This window comes from Poecilia reticulata, chromosome 12, assembly GCF_904066995.2.
Source record: "Poecilia reticulata chromosome 12, P_reticulata-male-v2, whole genome shotgun sequence".
NCBI lineage: Eukaryota > Metazoa > Chordata > Actinopteri > Cyprinodontiformes > Poeciliidae > Poecilia > Poecilia reticulata.
Genome location: NC_088841.1, coordinates 25,809,378 through 25,834,610, shown reverse-complemented (window position 1 = coordinate 25,834,610; position 25,233 = coordinate 25,809,378). Strand labels below are relative to the sequence as shown.

The 25,233-nt window shown below is 39.2% G+C and overlaps 2 long non-coding RNA genes across 2 annotated transcripts; both read right to left on the bottom strand.

Moving 5' to 3' along the window:
- Positions 1–7,836: 7,836 nt before the first annotated feature.
- Positions 7,837–8,290, bottom strand: LOC145554089 (uncharacterized). Its single transcript, XR_014090123.1, has 3 exons — positions 8,249–8,290; positions 8,046–8,178; positions 7,837–7,970 (listed from the first exon to the last, which is right to left on the bottom strand). It is a non-coding gene; the product is annotated as an uncharacterized LOC145554089 (long non-coding RNA).
- A 9,747-nt stretch (positions 8,291–18,037) lies between these two features.
- On the bottom strand, positions 18,038–19,534 carry LOC145554343 (uncharacterized). Its single transcript, XR_014090332.1, has 3 exons — positions 19,212–19,534; positions 18,593–18,629; positions 18,038–18,412 (listed from the first exon to the last, which is right to left on the bottom strand). It is a non-coding gene; the product is annotated as an uncharacterized LOC145554343 (long non-coding RNA).
- Positions 19,535–25,233: the final 5,699 nt, after the last annotated feature.

Genomic DNA, 25,233 nt, shown 5'->3' with positions numbered 1-25,233 from the left:
TATGCAGGCTTTTATTTTGAAAGTATCAGTAAGCCTTATTTTAATGACCACGCTAATTCAATGTGCAACTCTGGTTTGTTTAAAGCAGTCCCATAAAGCCCAAAAGAGCAATAACCTGATGTGAAAAATGTCAGGGCTTTTATTTTGAAATTTTCAGTAAGCTTCATTTTAAATAGAAACACTAATCAATGTGTAACAGTGGTTTGGTTAATCCACCAATATAATGCCCAAAACAGCAAGTAGCTCTACATTCCAGCTCAGCCCTCCTCTGTAATAACTGAATGATCCGCCATGTTGTAGTTCTGACCTTCTGCTCTGCCCTCTGTATTAAGGTGTTTCACCATGTTTAGAACTACAGAGACCTTGTAGTCCAAACCAGCAGTTGCCATAGCGATCAAGCCTCTGCCAACTGCTGTGTGTGTGTGAGACACTTCATGCAACTCTGAGAACACCCAGTCACTTTTAATGAAAAAAGCAGTCTGAACGACCCCTTCCAGTTCAGGAACCGTTATGCCGATCCAAAAGCCGTTTGAAGCGTATGAGAGGGCTACTTGTCGTCTCTGATATTCCCGTGATTCATATCTGTAGGTTATTCACAATAATTGCACTGATGAGAGAAAAATGGTGTGTGGTGAGCTCAGTAATTTTTCAAAAACCTATATTAAACACTGAGGAGGAGCGTCAGTTGGTCATGTCCCATCACTTTGCTCTGAAGCACCTGGACAGAAAACCGTAAGCCCTAGAGAAATTTCGAAAACATTTTACCGGAGCAGACATGCGGTGCTATCTCCTGACCAACTTTCATACCAATAGCACAAGTTTTACGGCCATGAGAGCGATTTCAAAATTATTTTTGGGTCAAAATTCCACCCTCTTTCTCACTCTAAAAAGCGGCAGTTGGTTTCAGTTACACTCTAACGTTTCGGCAGTTGGAAATTTCGCTCGTTTTTCGCTTTTTACGTCGCCGTCGTAACTCCGATCCCCTATAAAAGTAATAGCTCCCTTCTCGGCATCGAGCCGCACGATTTGATACCACTTTTGTGGGTGGGCACGCAGCGGTACGAGCCGCATTAACGGTGATGGAAGAATAATAAATAATAAAGAGACATTCTATTGGGTGTAGAACAATAGGTGCCTGCCATGCAATGCATGGAGGCAGTACTGACTTGCTTCGCAAGTCAGTACTGCTCTCCTTATGCATTGCTATGGCATGCCCCTAACTAGAAAATTCCTGCAGAAATTTTAAAGGGGCATGCCAAAGTGTGCCCGTCGGCTTTGACGCAGCGTTATGATGTTAAAAATTAGCATTAATGCTAAAGAAAGCTGCAACGTAGTCAATTAACTGTGGAGAGGCAGAAGCATGTTGACTAAGCTGTAGTTGTACCATTCATTATGTTAAAATTGATGCATGAGCTAAAATTAGCCAATATGCTAATGTTAGCTTAAATGCTGGCAGTAGCATGTGGAGCAACAGGACCATGTTGTTTTAATTTTACTACTCCATTCAGTATACTAAACATGTCTAATTAATGAGAAAATTAGCTAAAAGCTAACTTTAGGTAAAAGCACTAGTGCACTAGTCAAAGGAAGTGAAATGCTAATGTTTGTGCTAATGTTAATGAACTGCCTTGCTGCGCAAGGCAGTTCACTATCCTGAGAAATAAATAACATAAAAAAAGCTTATATTATTGCACCGCCTACGGCGGTGCACTAACACGAGAGGAATATGCAGACTTTTATTTTGAAACTTTCAGCTAGCGTCTTTTTAACTACCACACCAATTCATTGTGTTACAGTAGTTTGTTTAAACCAGTCACATAAAGGCCAAAAGAGTAATGACCTGATGTGAAAAATGTCAAGGCTTTTATTTTGAAACTTTCAGTAAGCTTTATTTACAATAACTTTACAATAGCTTTTTTATTTACAGTGGATTACACACTAATCCAATGTGTAACTGTGGTTTGGTTAATCCAGCTAAATAATGCCCCATACAGCAAGCAGATCTAAGAGCCAGCTCATCCCTATGTGACATTTGGGAGTTCCGCCATGTTGTAGTTCTGACCGTCAGTCATTGTAGTTCTAAAGAGCAGCTCAACTACCGTGTGAGTGAGACACAAAGGGATAAACAGATTCTAACGGTTTGAAGCAGTTAGTTTATCTGAACAAAGCAGTCCAAACATCTCCATCCTATTCAGGATCTTTTAGAGTGATCCGAAAACCGTGTGAAGCATGTAGTCAAGGGGGCTCAAATGCTAATGTTTGTGCTAATGTTAATGAACTGCCTTGCTGCGCAAGGCAGTTCACTATCCTGAGAAATAAATAACATAAAAAAGGCTAATATTATTGCACCACCTTCGGCGGTGCACTAACACTAGAGGAATAGGCAGACTTTTAATTTGAAACTTTCAGTAAGCTTCATTTTAATGACCACGCTAATTCAATGTGCAACTCTGGTTTGTTTAAACCAGTCCCATAAAGCCCAAAAGACCAATAACCTGATGTGAAAAATGTCAGGGCTTTTATTTTGAAATTTTAAGTAAGCTTCATTTTAAATAGACACACTAATCCAATGTGTAACAGTGGTTTGGTTAATCCACCAATATAATGCCCAAAACAGCAAGTAGCTCTACATTCTAGCTCAGCCCTCCTCTGTAATAACTGAATGATCCCCCATGTTGTAGTTCTGACCTTCTGCTCTGCCCTCTGTATTAAGGTGTTCCACCATGTTTAGAACTACAGAGACCTTGTAGTCCAAACCAGCAGTTGCCATAGCGATCAAGCCTCTGCCAACTGCTGTGTGTGTGTGAGAGACACTTCATGCAACTTTGAGAACACCCAGTCACTTTTAATGAAAAAAGCAGTCTGAACGACCCCTTCCCGTTCGGGAACCGTTATGCCGATCCAAAAACCGTTTGAAGCGTATGAGAGGGCTACTTGTCGTCTCTGATAGTCCTGTGATTCATATCTGTAGGTCATTCACAGAAATTGCAGTGATGAGAGAAATATGGTGTGTGGTGAGCTCAGTAATTATTCAAAAACCTATATTAAACACTGAGGGGGAGCGTCATTTGGTCATGTCCCATAACTTTGCTCTGAAGCACCTGGTCAGAAAACCGTAAGCCCTAGAGAAATTTTGAAAACATTTTACCGGAGCAGACATGCGGTGCTATCTCCTGACCAACTTTCATACCAATAGCACAAGTTTTACGGCAATGAGAACGATTTCAAAATTATTTTTGGGTCAAAATTCCACCCTCTTTCTCACTCTAAAAAGCGGCAGTTGGTTTCAGTTACACTCTAACGTTTCGGCAGTTGGAAATTTCGCTCGTTTTTCGCTTTTTACGTCGCCGTCGTAACTCCGATCCCCTATAAAAGTAATAGCTCCCTTCTCGGCATCGAGCCGCACGATTTGATACCACTTTTGTGGGTGGGCACGCAGCGGTACGAGCCGCATTAACGGTGACGGAAGAATAAACCTATAATAATAAAGAGGCGTTCTATTGGGTGTAGAACAATAGGTGCCTGCCATGCAATGCATGGAGGCAGTACTGACTTGCTTCGCAAGTCAGTACTGCTCTCCTTATGCATTGCTATGGCATGCCCCTAATAAAGAGGCGTTCTATTGGGTGTAGAACAATAGGTGCCTGCCATGCAATGCATGGAGGCAGTACTGACTTGCTTCGCAAGTCAGTACTGCTCTCCTTATGCATTGCTATGGCATGCCCCTAATAAAGAGACATTCTATTGGGTGTAGAACAATAGGTGCCTGCTCTCCTTATGCATTGCTATGGCATGCCCCTAATAAAGAGACATTCTATTAGGTGTAGAACAATAGGTGCCTGCCATGCAATGCATGGAGGCAGTACTGCTCTCCTTATGCATTGCTATGGCATGCCCCTAATAACTAGAAAAATAGCTGTTCCTAGCGAAACAGCCGTGAGAATGCATATTTGCAGAATGACTGCTGCAGAAATGCAAGAAAAAGTAGAGAAAAGCACAAGAAGTGAAAGAAAGCAGAAGAAATAGAAATAGTTGAATCAGTTGAATAGTGAATATACTATATTAATATATTTAATAGTGAATTAATAGTGAATTATACTGTATAAATTATATAATATATAAATTATAGCAGAAATCAGCAGAAGCAGGAGTTTGTGTGCAACCTGAATTATTTGAAAAAGTCAAAAAGTGAAACAGAGTTTAAGAAAGAGCATAATTGCAACAACAGGAAATTAGTGCAATCCCAGAAATAGTTGAAACAATTGAATAGTGAAACAGTAATAAGTATAAAAAAGGGTAGTATTTGCAGAATTTCTGCTGCAAAAATGCAAGAAAAAGTAGAGAGAAGCACAAGAAGTGAAGGAAAGCAGAAGAAATGGAAATAATTGGAAAGTGGAACAAATCAAAAAGTATAAATATAGCAGTAGCGGAAAATACTTTAAAACCAGAAAAAGTTGAAACAGTTTGAACAGTGAAACATAGAAAGACAGGAAAAACAATAAAATAGGAGAACCAGTAATTATTACAAAGCCAGAAATATTTGAAGAAGTGAGACAGCAAAACAAAAAAGCATAAACGAACAGCAGAAGCAGAACAGTTTGATACATGATTTACTGAACTTGATTAAATCTTGCAGAAGACTTTAAAAAATAGTTACGAAATTGAAGTAAAAGTATATATATCTATATATATATACATATATATATGTACATATAGATATATATATGTGATACATATATATGTATATCACAGGAAGCATGTAACAGACATTTTCATTGAAAGATAAGAATGAAACCATTTATAAAGATATGTTCACCCTGTGATTTGTATTATAAAGTATCTCTTTATCATTTAATTTGAACAAGCAAAGCCAGTGATGCAGCACCTGGGATTGCACAACTTCTCGCTAACTGCACTGGCTGTTATTCTATGAGAGCGATGCTCCGTCTGTCTGTACGTCGCAAATAACATGGTTAAAAACATTTAATGTATGAACTGATTTTCCATAATTCATTCTATGTATTTAATGTACTGTGTTTTTATTGTCATCAACTGTGTGTGTAACGTGCTTCGTTTGCTGAGGAGCGATCTTTAACGGCAAATTATTGAAGATAGCAAACAGCATGCAGATTCTTAATTGAGGCAGGCAGTTCTCGTGCCTTATCGCTGGGGGCACTCATGAGCCCAGATATTGTAGCTCAACTGCAGAGTAAGAGACAGTACCACGGAGCTAGCCACACATTAGCTGTGCTGATACAGAGAGCGAGAAAGACGTGGTTTTGAGTTGTACTTTAACGGTTTCTCCCTTTGCTATTAAGCACAGCACGAATTTAATAATATCTACATGTCTAAGTTTGTTTGACGGAATTATAACAGAATTATTCTGCGAAGGCGGCGCTGCTATGGATGTAATAGCAGCGTGCCATCCAGCATTGTACGCATGCGCATAATTTCCTTATGTAAACAATAACATGCAGGGTTTAGATTTGTAAATCTGATTATAAGTAAATTGGAGCCTCACCAGCTATAAATATCACCGCACAAAATGTTTTTTGCAGATTTGCATGCAACAAAGATTTTTTGTTGTATGCAACGATGCAATGATGTACATTTATTAATGTACATCATTAATATATGATGTACATTAATTCCACCATGTTCCTCACTCTAAAAAAGCGGCAGTTGGTGTCAGGAGACATTGTGTCTCCTGCACAAGACATTGTTTTGTTGTATGCAACAAAGATTTTTTGTACATCATTAATATGATGTACATTTATTAATTAATGTTTGTGATGGAAAACCTTACATGGATTTAATTTTTGTAAAATAGCCAAATGAGTTTTGTAAACCAAAAGATTTTTAATTTGTAAATGGATTGGAAAATTTGGGACTTGAGGTCAAAAAATGAACATAACCACACTCACATTAAATGCAAAATAAATAAATTGAATATAAACCTGGAAAACTGCACTAAGTGTAATAATGCATCAAAAGGCAAACTAAGAATGTACTCAGTTCTATTTATTTTTTTACATACTGTCAATACACAATGTCACACATTTTGTAAAATGTCATAGAACTTTTTCATTTCAGTCAAGTCATACAAACATTTCATTTGATTCAGACTATCAAGCAGTACAATATTCTGAATTATTCAAAGTAAACAGTTTCTAAAGAAACCCAGAAGATTGCATTGCCTTAATGATATTTACCATTTATTCCTCCTCAATGGGACATAAAAGTGAAACACATTTGCTGTGTATCATTGACTTTTTTGCAATCCCTTGTACCGAGCAACAGTGGAGAGGAAAAACTCCCTTCAACAGGAAGAAACCTCTGACAGATCCAGGCTCGATACAAGCAGCCATCTGCCACGACTGACTGGGCTTTTTAGAAGACATGATATGAGAAGTAGGTCTTCTCAAATCATGCACAATAAACAGCTTTCTGTGCAAAAAAAAGAACGGAATTATTTTTGATTATGAAAATGATCAAAAATGATTCATGCTTTATACTTCAGTAAAGAAAAAACTCACTAAAGCATAACACAGTAGTAGCAATACATTGTGAAACTGGAGGTGTACAAGTTACACAGATACAGAAAAAACCTATGAGGACATGGTCAATTATATTTAGAAATGTATTGTATTTTCATTCTTAAGCTTAAAGAATGGAATGTCAAGATTACAAAGCCTCTACTGAAAAGAATGTGACCAAACCCCACCCCAAGAAACAAATCAGTTTAAAATGTAGTATCTGAGTGTAGTTTATCCTATTGCTAAACTATACTAGTTCAACACCCTCATTCTAATTTTGCTAATGATTAAAATTAATTGACAATGCTTTTCTCTTTTCTTTTCCCTGATGTCTATATTAGCTGCTCAAATAGCATAAGTGTGGCAATCCTTTGCCATAACATTTTACCAGCTGATACCCCTCCCCCACATAAATACAGGATTCACAGTTGTGTAATATGTGACTTTAAAAATATTACAATAGCATAATTTACTTTTTTTTGGTTTCTCGTAAAGATTTAGTTTTTTCTTTCCTTTTTATTGTCACCATGTTCATTAATATCAACAGGTGACAAAGCATTACTCATTGCATAAAGTCACAAGTTTACACACTAGGAGTCCCGTCTTATTCCCACTTTTAGTATGATGAAAATAATCCTGCTAAACTAAAACACTTGAGATTTGATATCTTACATATTTAAACTTTCACTAGTTGACACTTTAACCCAACATGTGGAAACCTGATTAAAAAAACACATTTGTACGTAAACATGATGTAAATCTGCAATCTACAGGATTTTAGCAGAATGAAATGAGCTAATTACAAATTTGTCAAAACTGGTATAGTTCACATTTACATGGTTGTTGTGAAGATATTCTGGTGATGCAAGTTAAAATAATAATTAAAAATCAGTCACTGTGAAGATATAAATGTTCACACTCGATGGGGTCTTTCTGATTGCCGCTGCAGCTTCCTTTAACCTGCTCAGTGTTTGCAACAATTGGACAGATGGGTGCAGATCTTCAGGAAAAAATGAGACACTTTAACCTCTGAGCAAACAGTTCAAGTTTCTTACTTCTTCTACTTCTTTCAAATGTTAAGATAACTGTGGTCCAAAAATATCTGTCTTTTGGATTTCTTGTCCTGTGCATGATTTTATACTGTAATATTCAAAATAAATCAATAAATGGAAGCCTCAGTCCTCCACAGGTGTCCTGAAATGCTGACTGTTGTATCATGTCATCTGTCACAACGCGTTTTTGCTGTCGTATCACGCTAACATTACGCCACTAAAGATGAAAAAATAAATACGACAGTCAGCTGGACAAAGATTGTAGTTATTTCTCAGTTAGTTGAACAGAAGCAATATTGAGTTCTCACCAGAGTCGGCTGCACCTCATCTCTGCTGGTGAAAGGGATGCCTTGGGATACCAGACATGCATGGGAAAGTCCTCCTGAGAAAACCAAGAGAAAACATGTGTGATGACCTATAAACGGTAAACGTCCTATGACACATGATAGGTAGTTACCTTCAACCTTGCTGCAGGAGACACAATGTCTTGTAAGTGAAGTTTCATGAACAGATGTTAACTTCATGTTTAGCTGTGAGAGTCTCAGCTTGATTGGAGTGGATGGCCGAGCTACAACTTAAGACACTTTAATCTGTAATGCAAAGAGATTATCATGAGTAACAATAGCATTCTCAGAGAAAAGAAGTGAACATTACACTTACAAATCAAATAGCTCCACTTCAGCCGCAGCAGTAGGATATCCCTGACTGATGCAGCAAGAGGACATGTCTCTGAGTGCTCAAGCTGGAGAACATGTTTCTGTGTAAGGAAGTTCTTTTTTCCCTCAGTGGTCACCAGTGCTCAGTTGTGAGCTGAAAGGATGCATTTCACCCTGTGCCTTCAATAACGACTGTCGTGTTAGGATGCAGTAGGATCTTCTGTTTGGTCGAGTGTGAACTGGAGGAGATGTTGAAGCTTGCAGTCGTTTTTCAGGTGGTGTTAACTGATGTTGAGACTAAAATGTTCCTAGTCAAAGCCCCCCACCCACCACCCACCCACTATGCCTGAACCCTCCTAAACTCCCATTTTTCATCCCAAGGGGCATCAGCTGGCATATGTTATTGGTTCATGAGAAGCCTGTGTTACACACAGACCTCCTGGTGAATTTTTTTGTGATCTACTGTAGCAGCTTGTTTAGAACTGCTGAAAGAGTTGTGGTTTGTGCACTTATCAATATAAATGCACAAGCCACGACTTCTTTAAAGTTTTATGAATTTAATTTTACATTAATCATATCCTATATTACATACTATATATTTATATATTTAATATTATATTAAATTAATCTTTAATTTAAAGTCTCAAATCTAAATGAGCAGACTTATTTAGGTTAATCAAATGGTAGATTTTGTGACAAAAGCCTCATATATAAACTTTAATAGTTTCTACCACAAAGTTTATCACTGGAAAAATTGCAATATTCTAAAACATAAACTGTTTGGATTCCTAATATTTAAAAAATGGCATAACTCTTATTGGCTGAATAATGTAATGATTTGAAGAAATATAATTAGGAACGCTGTGTGTAAGACATTTAAGAGGAAATACAGTCATTTTAAAAAAAGTTTACCTTGGCATGCTTTTACTCACAGACCTCTGATGATTCGGTTGTGGACAGGACACAGAACACAGGATCATGGTAACTGTAGTATGTTCTCATCACACCTGAATGTAAAGATTTCTGTGGCTGAGAAATGAAAATTAGATCAAGCAATGTGTTTTCTCTGTGGTAGCAGAAGTGATCAACTGAACATATCCCCGAGACTGAAACAGCTCCAGAATTTGCCCTGGTGAACTGCGTACCTGATTCTCGTTGAAATCTCCACATACAATGACAGGGTGACAGTCCAACATCTCCAGTGCATCCAGAAGGCTTACCAGATTTTCCAGGAACGGTCTCAGGCTGTAGTCGGGAGGTCGTACACAGCTGCAATCACTGCCCTGAATGGAGACTCAACCTTCAAAGCCACAAATTCAAGATCAGTCACATTTTGCAAATATTTCTTTCATTAACCTTAATATGGTTTCTCACATAAACCGCCACACCACCTCCACTTTTGGAAGCCATTTGGGGAAAATTTGAGTATGACACATGTCTGTTTCGTTTGAACATATTGTAGCCATCCAGATGCAGATTGTCGTAAACAAAAGATCCTTTTAGGTGAGTTTCAGTCAGACACAGCACATCTGCCAGACACAGTTCGTGATGTTTTCTTATGTCACAGATGTGAGATGGGAGTCCCTCGGTGTTATGCGAAACAATTACCAGTGATTCTGGCCTGTTAAAGTTTCTTTCACCTGAAGAAGAGGCATCATGTCATCTACGCTGGCTTGTCTCATGGTCTGAAGAGCTGCAGTGACTTGAGGATTGGCAAATATTTTTTTTTCGTCGAAATCCAGTAGGTAGAGTCCACTGAGAGACGTTACCCTGCTGAGAGCTACGTATGCCATACCTGGTTCAAAGATTTTCTTCAAAGACACCACAGCTGCATTTGTTGTTAGGCCTTGGGTTTTGTGAATAGTACAAGCAAAAGCCAGTTTCACAGGAAACTGTCTACGTACCACTCCATTTAGCTTCAGATTCTCCTCCGCTCTCTCGATGTAAACAAGATTGGCAGTCTCTGAAGGTCCACTTTGGTTTCTGGTCCCACTTGTTTGATTATCCATTGTCAGGCCCAGCTTACTGATGCTGTGTTCATCAGTGTCAGAAGTTACAACAGCTGTTAGGACACCAAATGCACATTAACTAGTCCATTTTGAACATCGATATTTTCTGGTAAGCATGACATGAGCTCCAACGGCAACTTTCAAGTGTCTGCTAATCATTTCTACCTCCCTTGCATGGTCTTTCTTTGCGTGCCATTCTGCCTGTTCGTGATCCTTTTGGAAGTCATCTGCGTCGATGGTGATGATGTTGGAATGTAACAAGTTCAGAGTTGCCAAATTGTGTTCATCCACCAACTTATTGGTTGCAAAAATGTGCAAAACGTCAGCAGGGCAAAGACTTGGTTCTGTGATGGCTTGTGATAACAATCTCTGTCAGCCTGAGACAATTCATCAGTTTTTCCTTTCACCCGAATTCTGTTCAGCATCTCTGCAAACGCAATATCATCTTTTGCCTCATAATCTCAGTTAGAGAGGTCATTTGAAAATGTTCCTGCCACAAGTCAATATCCGCTGGGTCGTGTACACAAGAGGTGTAGATTGGCGAATTGGTTCAGCTGAGCGTAATCGCCGAGCACCAATACAGATACATCTCCAAATGGTTTATGACTTCCTTGATTTGTTTGAGCGTGCATCCACATAAGCAAAGAGGGGCTTAGAAACCATTGAGATCTCATCAATGATCAAGATTTGAACGTTGAATAGTTCTGACCTGATTTCATCCAACTGATTGCCAAGACCTTGAATTGGAGGTTTTAACGACCTTGGAAGTTTAAACAAAGAGTGCAGTGTTGTTCCACCGATGTTGAAAGCTGCCGTTCCAGTGAAAGAAGTGAGCAGAACAGTTGGAGCAGAAATATCAGCATCCTCTGAGAAGCGTGGCAGCCTGCTGAGTATTTTGCGTGCCTCTGAGTAAATGCATCGAATCAGATGCGACTTTCCAGTACCTGCCCCACCATTTACATACAGAAAAAATGGCTCTGGTTTCAGACCGCACACAAGTTTAAGGCAGAAGTCTCTGATGGCATAGAACATACAGGCTGCTCTGGTCAGGTTCTGATACATTTGTCTCAGCAAATTCGGATCCATAGCGGGAGGTTCTCTGATGGCTCGCATTTCATTGACGGCAGAAGACTGAGGACAAAAGTCTGGTACTTTTCCTGTTCGTTTTCAGGCTCTGCCGGCTGAAGGTCGTCGTCACACTGCAACCTCACAACTTCAGAATCAGGAGCAAAATTACCCCACTCATCAATCACATGGTCTCTGCTTTCCTCAAACTCTTCAAGGGCACTCTCAATCTCCTCACTGTTTTTCTCATATTGTCTCTGTTTCTCTTGACAACACTTTTGACGGTTTCAAGGAGGTCTGAACCTGGTAGGCGGACACAGCCAGAGGAGTAAAAGGACTCGTAGGTAGGAAGACTGACGCTTCGAATTTCAAACTCTGACCGATGAGGAAGGTACAGTCTCAGTAATCTGGCATAAAACTGCTCCGGTTCCTTCTCTTTAGAACATGATAGTAGCGGATGACGGAGGGCTTGTCATTTTTTCGCCTTGTTACAAATCCCAGCTGATTTAAAAGTGGTAAAACACCATTAGTGCTTGCCTTCTCTGAACTTACAAACCTGCAGGTAGCAGCGAAATCAGCCAAACACATTTCCTCATATTCGGGTATTTCAGGCCTTGCTTTGTACTTATCCGTCAAACTGGTCATCCATATATTGCAGGAATCCGATGGATATCCTCCAAGAAAGACATTGGTCGACTCATCTTTACAGGATTATCGTCTGTGGGTATGAACACAACACTGCGGGAACAGTTTTTCATCTTAATCCACAGGCTCGAGCAACACACTCCTGAGCACTAATTTCTCGCTTTTAGAGTACGCTTGCATGATCGCTTTCATTTCATCACACTCATTGACTCGGTCCATGTTTGAATTGTCAATCACTGTTTTCAGGTACTCTGACAGTCCACTTTCTTTCTTTGTGATGTATTTGTTAGATACTGTATACATGAGTAGGCATTTAGTATGAAAGACACATCAATGTTACTGTCCCAAGCTTTAAGCAGATGTGGATTGTAAGCATTTATCCAGCAATCTTGGGATCACGCTTCAAGTAGATGGCAGTCTTTTGTTCATGGTCTGAAGACAAGATTCATACTCTTCTAGCGTCAAGTGACACCGAGAAAGGATCTGCTCTAAACTCATGGAAGCGACTTCAGGTTCGTTCAGGAGTTGCATCAAAGGTCTGAGTTTGGCTTTGGCAGTTTCAGTGTCATTGTTCTCACCTGGTCTGGAGATCACTGTGTTTCTGCAGGGGGGCTTGGAAAACCAAATCGACAACCAGAGTTCACACTCTTGAAACAAGATCTGGTGTGATCTTACTGTGTCTCTGAACTTCAGAAACTTTCCGATACAGTTCTGGTTCTCTGTCTGGATCAGGAAGCTGTGCCGAGATGTATTTATCAACAAAATTACACACAGTTTGATCGTCTGACTCATCCAGCTGTGGAGCTCCTTCAACCCATAGCATCGCATGGATGTGTGGACTTCCTCTGTGCTGAAACTCAACTCTGTAAAAATAGTCAATCACTCTTCCCAAAGGCTGAGCATCTGACAGCAACAAATCTCTGAAAAGTGCCTCAACTCGTTTATCGAATAAACGCATGCAGGTGACAGGATTGGATCGCAGAATCTCAGACTTGCGGTCCAGTCAAGAGCGTCGACATCAATTTCCTCACCTTGTTGCCTCTTATGGCTTGAATGATTCAGGCCATCTGAACTCTGCAGCTGAAAACGTGACAAAAAAACAGGGGGTGCCAATTTGACGAATTAAACTGAACAGTCTTTGTTGCTCTGTTCCAGTATGCTGGAGTACCTCTAGAGGTTGCATGAATCTCATGGCGTCTTATTTCTCACCAGTTTCTCAACCTCTCGTTTGTCCTGCAACATACCTGAGGTTATTCTGCGACCATCTCTGGTTCTGGTCTTCCTTTTCGTAGCTGAATCGTCATGCTGTTGTTAGCCAAGTGTATCTCGTCACAAACTGTGCAAAAAACAAGTATGTTGGGTCTCTGGCAAAGCGATTATCAACATGAAATAGCCGTGACTTGAAATATCCACTTGGTGTCACTTTAATGAGTCTCCTTGTTCCAAAGGTCTCTGATGTTGGAAATTGTACCGGGAAGCTCATGGATTCCAAATTTGGGGTCTTAAAAAAGCTGACGGGTGAATTGATTGTGCCGGCGCCAAGCAGTATGTACTTTCAGAGAAACAAAGTATCTCTTCTGATATGTCAGGAGGCTGAAGGCATGATTCTATAGCAAATCCTCCATTTGGCAAATCACCTCTTCTCCGTCATTCATCTGTGGCTGGAGTTGTTCACAATCATGTCCTGATCATTTTCAGCCTCACATAAAGCATTTTCTCATACTCGTCAATTTCCATCAGATCTGCTTCATCATAGTCATCCTCATCCATACTTACTCGCTATCATCATCATCATCATCGTCATCATCATCAGGAAGTGTAGGGTCCACAAAGCTCAGCTTCATGTCTAATATTTATGTCCCGATACTCTGGATGAATCTGCTTCAGTTTTAGTAATGCAGAGATAGTTTAGACCAGTTACTGTCTGAAAAAGTTGATGACCTCTATAGGACAAACGTCGCTTCAATTTTACTCTCATCACTTGGGACTCACTCCGAAGCCGGGGCAAGGCATTGACTGTCTCTTGGAGCTCTGATGGTACACACACAAAATTGCCCCTTATAATCTTTGTCTGCCTTTGGAAGAGGAATGATCTTTGCGAAAGGTATGCACTTAGCAATCAGGTGTCTTTCCAGAATATCAAATCTGACAGTTCACTGGGAATTTCTGCCAAGTCAAGTTGTTTGCTGCTGCTAGTGGTGGCATGTATCCTTTCTTTAGAGTCTGTGGCAGGTGTGACAAATCCACTCTTGACTTCTCTCATGAGGTACTGTACACTGTCTATCCGTGCAGCTTCATCGCAACATGGACATACTTGCCTGTTAGACACTGTTCAACCACATCTGGTTTCTTTACATAATTGACCTTTTACAGAGTTCAACTTGGTTGGGAAACGAGGACTTGTGACACACAGTGCACACATAAGTAGGGCCAGCCTTTATATTTAATCTGAAAACTGAAATGGCTTCATTAATCAGTCGTTCTCTGGCGTATAGTTTGTGCAACACATGTTTCAAGATTCTCCGTTTCTCTCTGAGGAAATCTTTTCATCTGTCTGTATTTCTTTTTACATTCAGTGCACATCTGTTCTTTGCAGCATCCTGAATGAACTGTCTTTATTGTATTTGTCTCTCATTAGGGATTTCATCAGTTCTTTGTGTCTGAGCCTGAATTCTCTGTTTTTTGCATAAAGCTCAGTCATATAAGACCTCTGTCTCTGTCTAAAGTTGGATTATTTCTGTATAAATTTCTGATGTAGCTTTTCTGTCGTTCCTTAATCTAGGATTATTTCTGTATAAATTTTCTGATGTAGCTTTTCTGTCGTTCCTGAATCTAGGACTATTTCTGTATAAATTTCTGATGTAGCTTTTCTGTCGTTCCTGAAATCTAGGATTATTTCTGTATAAATTTTTGATGTAGCTTTTCTGTCGTTTCCTGAAATCTAGGATTATTCTGTATAAATTTCTGAATGTAGCTTTCTGTCGTTCCTGAAATCTAGATTATTTCTGTATAAATTTCTGATGTAGTTTTCTGTCGTTCTGAAATCTAGGATTATTTCTGTATAAATTTCTGATGTAGCTTTTCTGTCGTTCCTGAAATCTAGGATTATTTCTGTATAAAATTACTCCGCATGAGTATTTTAATGTCTCTGTTTAAATTTTTCATTCTCTTTGTATGCTGTTCTGATGCGTGATCTCTGTTTCTCTTTAACTCATAACTCTGTCTATACAGATTTTTCATGTACAGGTTTTTCTTCTGCTTCTTTCAGGGTTGTTTTGAAAATTCCTGTGAGAATAAGATATTTTCTTTGCTCTGAAGGACTCGCTTAATGCATAGTTTTCTCTTTCCTTCCTTTTTTGATTCTCTTTTCTTTGTTTCGGTATCTCTGCCTTAAGTAGTCTCATCTTCATCTTTTGTCTTTTCGCTTTAGGGTACTTTGACAGTTTCAAAGACATTTCCAAAAGTGCACTTGTTGCATTTTTTGTTTCACTGGAAATGGGGAGTACTATATTTTCTTGTGTGACAGACGACATAAAACTAACTGCATTAGATACACCTTCAATTACATCATCAGAAGGACCACTTGCAACATGACACATGACTTCAACATTGATGTTTGACTCAAGAGCAGGAATGTTTTGTGTCAGGGAAGCAGACTCAACCTCTTGCTGAACAGCAATTGGTGTCTCGGATTCATTTAACAGTGGAGAGGTGCCAACTGTGTCTGAAGCGTCTCTCTGGTAAAATGAGAGGGGCTGGAATTCAAATGCACAAGATGATGGAACATTAAGCATTGTGTACACTGATTTTAATCTGTGAATCATGTCACTAAGACGGGAAAATTTCAGCATCACTGCTGTGCCAAAGTTTAAAAGATTGCATGTCATTGGCATTCCATTTTTGTTCCTTGTGTGTGGGTCAAAGTATCCATACTCACCAAATCTGCTTCTAAAAACCCCAATGGCCAAGCCTGACATGATCAGCAGCCCATATTGTACATCTGATGACAATTGTCTCAATGCTTTTTCCAGGCTTGGAAAACTCTGTCCACCTCCAAATGTTCCACATACGGGTACTGGAGTCATGGCGATCTGATATGTTGACCTGCGTGCCAGTACCTCATTTGGTAGTTCATCAGTTGCCAAATGGATGCTACGAGGAAATCTTTCTCTAGCCTGTCTGTACACGGCATCACCTTTATCCAGAATGAGGTCAAGATCTGGTCTGGTAATTGTTTCATTCTCATGGAAAAAAGCCAGAAAAACCAAACTGTTGGCCATACACTGACTGTTCCTGTATTTTCCATATTTTAACGAATCTTGACTCCGTGAGGCACACACATTTATCACTGATGGCTGAAGTTCTACATTAACTCGAGACTGCTGAGCTGAACCACGTCCCCTTTTCACCATGTCAGCATAAGACATTTGTGATGCACTTTTTGTATCTCTTGCATTATGCTGAAATACTGGTTTGGCAGTGTTTCCATTAGATAGTGTCACAGAGGATAAACTGTTTTCACTTATATTGTTTACCTGCTGTCGTTCAAAAGACTCTCCAACTGACTTGTCCTCCGAGTCAGTACCTGTCACTTTATCGCTCTGAGGCTGTTTCTCCTTCTGCCATCTGAGCTTCTGAGCCTGGGAACGCTGATTCTTTCTGGGCATTGTTGATTAGATTCTGGACAGGTCAGGCAGGAAACAGCAACTCCAATGTCGTTGTTGATCTTTTTATCTCAAGATAAGCAGATACAACACAAAACTACACCAATGCACTTACAATCAATGTATTAGTGTTGAATAGCTAGTCAGTACAAACTGTGAACAAACCTGAAGTTCAGTCCAACGTCAGTAGCAGCAAGCAGGAACAGATTAGGCAGCTCAGATAAAAACTGAGCTTTACTTCAGTCCAATTGGAATTTTGTTCAATAAAGATTTAGCTCAGAAGATTAATTTTCAGTTTTTAAATGTATACAGTCAAGTATTTAGTTGATCTGTTTCAGAAATTATTAAAATAGAAAATTATAATCCAATTTTGAAATAGAAGTGTTTTAAACTTCAGGTCCAAATCAGATTACTCAAAAGACGTCTTAGAAATATCAAAGTTTTACGTTTTTTCTTTTTACGTTTTCACTTTATGCCAATAGTGCTTATAATTATTTTGTCAGACAGACCAGAGCTTTACTTAAGTCCAATTAGAATTGGAGCAATGTAGTTCAGCAGAAAGCAAACTTTGCTTTCAATTTCAAATTTATACAGATCAAGTTTTTAGTTGACCTGTTTTGAGTATTTATTTTGGCCATTTTTAATGGAAGCTTTTCAAACTTAAGAGATTACTCAAAAATGACGTCTTAGATGTGTGAAGCTTCCAGTTATTTACTCTTGCGGTGGAGAGAGGTAGACAGGAAAGACAGAGCAGTGAGAGGGGAGATTCTCTCAGATTCTCAATGATAGTCAGATGAGTTACTGATGAACTCGATAGAAGTAGGATTTCTCAAATATATAGCCACAAATCAATGCCACAAAATCCTGTCACAAATCAATAGAAGAACTGTTCAGAGGTCACAGGACGTAAGATGTGAGTGGAAAACAGATCTAGTTACTGGTAAACTAGATTAAGAGAGACAGGCAAACATCAATTTGGCAGTAAACTGATGGTTGAAGAATAAAGGAACTCTGGTTACTGGTAAACCAGGCTCCTGAATTCGGAAAAACCAGGCCACCTATTGGGATGCTGGTTTTTGAAGAAATCGTAGGAGAGTTTAGGGATGGGATAGTAAAATGCACAGTAAATGGTTTTCCAGATATGTTGGAAGGAAGAGGAAAGGAAAAACACAGTTGGAAAATTAAAATGCTTCCGACAGTGGTTAGAAAAGAGGGTCCGTGGAACACCTGCGAGACAAAGAACAGCCAATAGACATCCAAAATAAAACATTCTCACAGAGCAGCTTCTGGGTCAGATTTCATCTGAAAAGGTTCAAACTGTGAAAAGATTCATACCTACTACTATTGTGAACTAAGCTTTGTGGTGTGAATTGGGTTGTTGCTGTGTTTCATGACCTTTATGAAATAGTTCAATGAATGTAGATTATGATATTCTTACTGAAATAAGATGCATCCCAGCATACCAACAGATAAAAGAGCCAGTTGCTTTAGCAGAATTTAATGTTGACTTGACCTTCTTCATCACAGAGATTAAAGTGAGTGACAGAAAACAACTCAGATTGTTGTTGCAGTACTGAGTCATGTTTCTTACAGGGTTTTGGACAACAGGGTCGTCATGTGAGCATAACCAACATATCCTGTTTGAATCTAATTTAAAGCAAATGTTTGTGGACATGATTTTATTCAAATTGTGTGTGAGTCAAGTTGGATCAGCTGTGACAGCTCGGCTGATCCACGTTGAAACATCCGCTCACCAGGGAAGAAGGTGTTTGGGTCCACTTCTCTCTGTGAGGGAGAGTAGAAACAGTTTGTTAGTAGCTGACCAGAAAACCTTCAGGAGTCCAGAACACACATATCCGCTAAGGTTCTTTGTCCTCTGTACACAAGCTGCTTTGATCTAGACATTTCTGGACGTTTCAGCTAACTTTTTTAAATCAAATAAAGCCACATGCTGCTAGTACTCACCTCACTGAGCAGAATTTGGTGGAAATATCTAGGTTGTCTGAAAGGAGGGAAATAACAGTTAAATTTATTGAATTTATTTAACAAAGGCACATAGACAAAACAGACTAACGTAAAAAGCAGCAGTCCTATGTTTGCATCACTCTGCTTCTGCTGTGAGCGTCTGTCCCTAATAGGGCCATTTTAATAGTGCATTTGAAATTCTATTGCAATGAAGAGTTGGGAGTGACACTATTACCTTATTTATGTTTTCAGACAAGGTTCTGTCTAAGAGGATTTTTTAAAAAGACATCGAGTCTGTTTTTTAGATACTAAGATTGTAATGTATATGGATTTTAGACAGCTCATAAGATCACCACCTTGTTACACATTTGTTTAGTGCACAAAGATGGTAGCACAGTCCAGAAAAAAATATTTCAACAAAATGAGGAAGTTTGCTAAAAAGCTTTAAATATTTTCAGTCCAATTTGTGAGATTTCTGCGTTCATAAAATGTTGGTTCAGAATGAAACTGTCAAAAACATTCAGGTTTTCCACATTGTCACTGTCTAATCGTATATTTCCAAATTTATTGTTAAAAACATTTGCGCTCGACAGGCTGCTGAACTTTGCAATGTACTTACCAGGCAAAGAACGCTGGTGAGCAGTTTTCTTTCATCTGTGAAAAGACACTGTGTGTTATCTCACAATTATTGACTTGATCAGAAAAATACACAACACGTTGTGTATATTTAGGTGAATTCCAACAGTTAACGGAAAGCAACGTTTTTTAACCGCAAAGTCCAATTAATTGCCGCGGTTGCATTTCTTTTTAACTACTTAGATGACCATAAAGACAAATGCTAACAATATATGGTTATAAATTAGATTATGGAAATTATACTGCATAAGGTTAATTAAATTATTATACATTCCTCATTCTGAATAGAATGGTTTTCAGTTAAGATATATAGTAGGCGTCAATGATAGCATATCATGCTAACGGTCGGCACCCATCAGAAATAGGAGGGTTAGCGGTTTATAACTTCATTATGGTATGGCGATTCGTTAAGAAGCGATTATTAATATCTTTAAGAATGAAACCGTCTTTCATCTCTTACATTTTCTGATTATTGCAAGCCAGCTCTGCAAGTCACAACCCAAGAACAAAGCAGCGTTTATCTAACAGCCTCTTACGGCTGACAGTCCGTTTCAGTTGAACTGAAAAGTCTAATCAACTCCGAGGTTACGGTAGCAATTTTATACATATTTAGCTGAATAGAAGCTGATCATGAAGACAAATACTAACATACATGGTTATAAATTAAGTCAATTGGAAATACCCTCTGCAATCTGAATGGACAGGTAGTGAGATAGTATCTCAAAATAACGAGATACTATCTCATTATAATGAGATAGTATCTCAAAATAACGAGATACTATCTCATTATAATGAGATAGTATCTCAAAATAACGAGATAGTATCTCAAAATAACGAGATAGTATCTCATTATAATGAGATAGTATCTCAATATAACGAGATAGTATCTCATTATAATGAGATAGTATCTCAAAATAACGAGATAGTATCTCATTATAATGAGATAGTATCTCATTATAATGAGATAGTATCTCAAAATAACGAGATAGTCTATATCGGCTCAGGAGGTTTAGGGACTGTGGAGGTTGAACCCCCCTTTCGAATTAGTTCAGTCCACCTGTACCGTTTGACTTTATCATCGGTCGTGCCTGGCGCCAGCAAGCATCCAGCTAAATATAGCTGTTTACAACGGTAAGAAATGTGGTTTTGTTAATTTAAGTCTGTAATATAAGCTAGCATAAACTAGTATAAAGTAATCAATTTGGCATACTGACGACGTTAGCTAATCTTGAATAGCTTAAGAAGATGAATATATTTGAAGCTAACGTTTTCTGTGTCTTCGTCAGTCCTAGCTTTCCGGTCTTGTGAGAAATTCTGTTCCCCACAAGACCGGCCGAGGATGTGTGGTACTTTTATTTGCTGTAATGACACATGTTCAGATTAATACAAAGTCGTGGTGTAATAACTGGTGAGTAGTTCGTAGATGCTGGATCTCGCTCCCAAACTACTGCGACACCGAAACGATACCTCTGAGCCTATGTATTTTTTAAAAGTTAAACTAAATATGTCATGGCATTTTATGTCATGTGCTTGCTTTTGTACAGTGTGTTGTTTCAGAAAGACAAAAGGCTGGACAGCGTGGAACAGCTGGATTTTCACTAGCCTTTTCTGATCACACAAGAGGTAAGTGACTTCTCTGCTATAGCGTGTTTCTCCCGTTCTCTATTGAAAGACCTCTATTCTCCTCAGATGGCTTAATTTTCAGTGTATTTCCTTTTCTACTGCTAAAGACAAGGTCAATATGGAACGATACAGTTCTTTATTACCAATAAATGCTTTCTTATCTTTTCTGTGAATTTAAAGAGGTTTTAAAAGTAAAACCACTGTATATGCATATATTTGTGTAATTATACAAATAACTGTGGTTTATAGTTATTATAAAACAAAAGTTTTAAATTTAAAAAATAAATATTTTGGTGAAACATTTTATTTGTAACATTGAAATAGTTTGAGTTTAACCTTAGTAAAATATTTGACAAAAAATCATAGTACTTAAAGGCATTATGAGTGTCCCAGCCCAGGGTCGTTCTGGATGGAGAAAGACCCCGGGCTCTCTCCATGCAGAGAAAGCCCACCTGTGCACCCACCATGCATCCATGTGCATGGTGGGTTTTCTCCGGGTACTCCGGTTTCCTCCCACAGTCCAAAAACATGACTGTCAGGTTAATTGGTCTCTCTCAATTCTCTCTAGGTGTGTGTGCGTGTGTGTGCGTGTGCGTGTGTGTGTGTGTGCGTGTGCGTGTGTGTGTGTGTGTGTGTGCGTGCGTGTGTGTGTGTGCAGGGTTGTTTATCCTGTCTGTCTCTGTGTTGCCCTGCGACAGACTGGCGACCTGTTCAGGGTGAACCCACCTCTCGTTTTATGTAGATAGACACCAGACCCCTCCATACCCTACTAGGGATGAGGGTGTTGATGCATTGATGGATGGCATTATGAATGACTATATTATTATTAGTTTTCCAGATAAAATTATATTTTGTAGTATGACTTGCTTTACATTTTATTGGAAACATCTGATGATGGTCTTGTGTATCTTCTCTTCTTTGTAAGATCACAGAATGGATGACCTGATTGATTTCCTGAAACAAAGGAATATTCCTGAGGAAACTATCGAGACCATGCTGAGAGAGAAGGTACTAGCTGAAAAAAGTCAGCATTTCAAAAACTACAGTTTTTTTTAAAGCATGTGTCTAACAGTGTCATCTAATTTAATTAAAATAATATGCATGCAATTCTAGTTCCATTTTTGTAGTTTTAAAGAAATAATTTTTTATTGTCCTTATTTAGATTGATACCAACGTCATCCAGCTCATGACAGATGAAGAGTTAAAGAATTATTTGCCATCATATGGAGACCGCATAGCCCTATTGGGATACTGTAAAAGAAAGGAAAATGGCCCCCAAACAGTCGCAAATCAAAACTGTTTGAGCGCTTGAAATCAAAGCTGGGAAAAAGAAGAACTGCTCATGAAGATGGCTGTGGTATGGAAAAAGAAGAGCAATCTGAAACAACTGTAAAGAAAAATGCTCTGAAGTCAAAGAGAAAAATAGAAATAGGCTGGCTGCTTCATGATGAAGAACAACAGGCTTTTAAACAAGTAAGAGCAAGAAGAGGTGGTAGAACAAGGAAGGTGATGTATCAAAGGATGCTAAAAATGTGAGCTAATCCAGATGGCTCTTGGCCTTTTCTTTCCAAATGGGAGAAATAGAGAAGGGTCCATAACAGATTTTGAAATAGATCTGAAAGATTATCAGGAAGTGCCAATTGATGACAAAATCTCTGTTGGACAAATGTTTCATGTTACAAAACTGACTGTTCTCAGGTTTTACCTGACCACACGTAAAAAGAAGGCTAACCAGTCAGTCAGTCAAGTTGAAGTTTTGTCTTCACCATTTTTTCAGGATCAAGACAGTTCTCTGAGTCAGCCTTCCTCTTCATCTGCTGTAAATGTTGCAACAACCAGCCAATCTGCAATATCCACAGTAACTTCTGACTTCCTATTTGTTGGAAACATAACAAATCATGACAATATTAACTTTTCACTTCATTCTGCAGAGCTCAGGGAGGCGGATTTGGATAGCAGTAACATAGTGTTTCTAGGACCGTTTTCTGACAGTGAGCCACAGATTTTGGGTGACACTTTGCCACTATCCCCTCAATCCACATCATCTGTCAAGCAGTGAAGAAGATACTGGTAGTTCACAGAGGTCAGGTACTTTCTGAGCTCATAGCACACTTCTGTGATGATGGACTTCTAGATAGGGACTTCAAAATCCAACTTGTCCTGCCAGATGAACACCTGAGATGGGTTATGATGACGGAGGAGTCGTTAGAGACTGTCTTTCTGAATTCTGGAAAGAATTCTATGACCAGTGTACTACAGGAAACACTTACAAAGTGCCTTTTCTGAGACATGATTATGGACAGCAGCAGTGGGAGAGTGTAGGCGAATAATTGTCTTTGATGGACAAGAGAGAAATATCTTCCTATGAAGATTGCACCTGTCATACTAGAGCAAGCAGCTTTTGGACAGGTAAAAAGAAAGGTGGTGAGAATTTTCTTAAGTGCATGCCTGAATCTGATCGTTTTGTGTTTCAGTCATGGCAGTCAGACTTCAGCAGTGTTGACAAAGAATTGATAGAGATTCTTGATAACTACAGTTGCAGACGAATGCCCACTGCCAGCAATGTAAATGAAATCCTTCAGGAGCTTGCACACAAAACACTTGTCCAAGAGCCTGCTTACGTTTGAACAGTGGGCCAAAACACTCAGTATCACCGGGAACAGCTTCCAGGACCTTTCTTCATTGTATGAAAACTTGCAACCAAATGCAAGAAAAGTTTTGAAGTCCATTGTCTTTCCTCAGGAAATGAATATCCATCAGAAGGATATTCAAAAGTACGTTAGCACGTATATCAGGAATGCAGATTTGCAGCATCTGTCCTTGTTTCTAAGGTTCTGCACAGGCTCAGACCTGTTCCTGGATAAGAAAATTATTATCGATTTCACAAAGATTCAAGGGTTTCTCAGAAGACCTGTGGCTCACACATGTAGCTGTGTCCTTGAGCTGTCAATCTATTATGACAGCTATCCAGATTTCAGTGCTGAAATGAACAAAGTTTTTGAGTCTAATGTATGGGTCATGGACATTATTTAAAGTTTTGAAAGTGATGGAATTAGTGGGTGGAGCTACACAGTTGTGGAACTCCTAAAAAAGATTAAGGTGGCTATTTAAAGTAACATGTTGCCTATCAAGATCTAAGTAGATGTTTTGAGGATTTTCCCCAAATTTCCTTGACAGAGTTTAAGGTTTTAGAGACAAAATTTTATCTGGGTGATGTTACCCTTCCCAAACTTTCTCCAGATGTAATAAAAAGGATCAACTTTTTATGAGAGGCAAATGCTGATTTGTGTAGCACCGTTGTTGGTTTGTTCAAGGGTAGGTTGTCAAAACTCAACAAGGCTTCTTAGCACAATTCTAAAAAATAACAATAATTTGGAATCTGTAGTGATTTTTGATACAAAAAACAGAGTCAATACTTACTGTTAGGATAAGTACAAAATGTTAAGAATTTGTAACAGAATTGACATTGTCCACATTATCACAAACAGAAAATAAATATGGCAACTTAACTTGTTTTTCATTTTTTGCTCTTTCCCTGGTTTTAGTCAAAAATGTACAGCATTTAATGACAATTAACTTAATTATTTTTGCCAAATAAACATCTTAAAGAGTAGAGATATTCTACCACACGCACAAGTTCTGCATTTTCAGATCTGCTAACTTTCAGGGGAGCAGTTAAAAATTCTATCTCTGGAAAGCCATGATGCCAGACAATAAAATGTAGCTGACTTTTGTTTTGCCATAATTAACATGTTAATTGTTAGCTGACATAATAAATCAGAAGAGGTAAAGTAAAAATGACTGTAGGAAATGTTTAGAAGTTCACAGCCAGAACAAACAAAAATAGAAACTGTTTACTGTTATTGTATCGTTTTATGAGATACAACTGTGTTGACTGTTGTACTTGTTACATCCATCCATCCATCCATCCATCCATCCATTTTCTTCCGCTTATCCGGGGTCGGGTCGCGGGGGCAGCAGCTTCAAAAGGGAGGCCAGACTTCCCTCTCCCCAGCCACTTCTTCCAGCTCCTCCGGGGGAATCCCAAGGCGTTCCCAGGCCAGCCGAGAGACGTAATCCCTCCAGCGTGTCCTGGGTCTTCCCCGAGGCCTCCTCCCGGTGGGACGTGCCCGGAACACCTCACCAGGGAGGCGTCCAGGAGGCATCCTTACCAGATGCCCGAGCCACCTCAACTGGCTCCTCTCGACGTGGAGGAGCAGCGGCTCTACTCTGAGTCCCTCCCGGATGACCGAGCTTCTCACCCTATCTCTAAGGGAGAGCCCAGCCACCTGCGGAGGAAACCCATTTCGGCCGCTTGTACCCGTGATCTCGTTCTTTCGGTCATGACCCAAAGCTCATGACCATAGATGAGGGTGGAACGT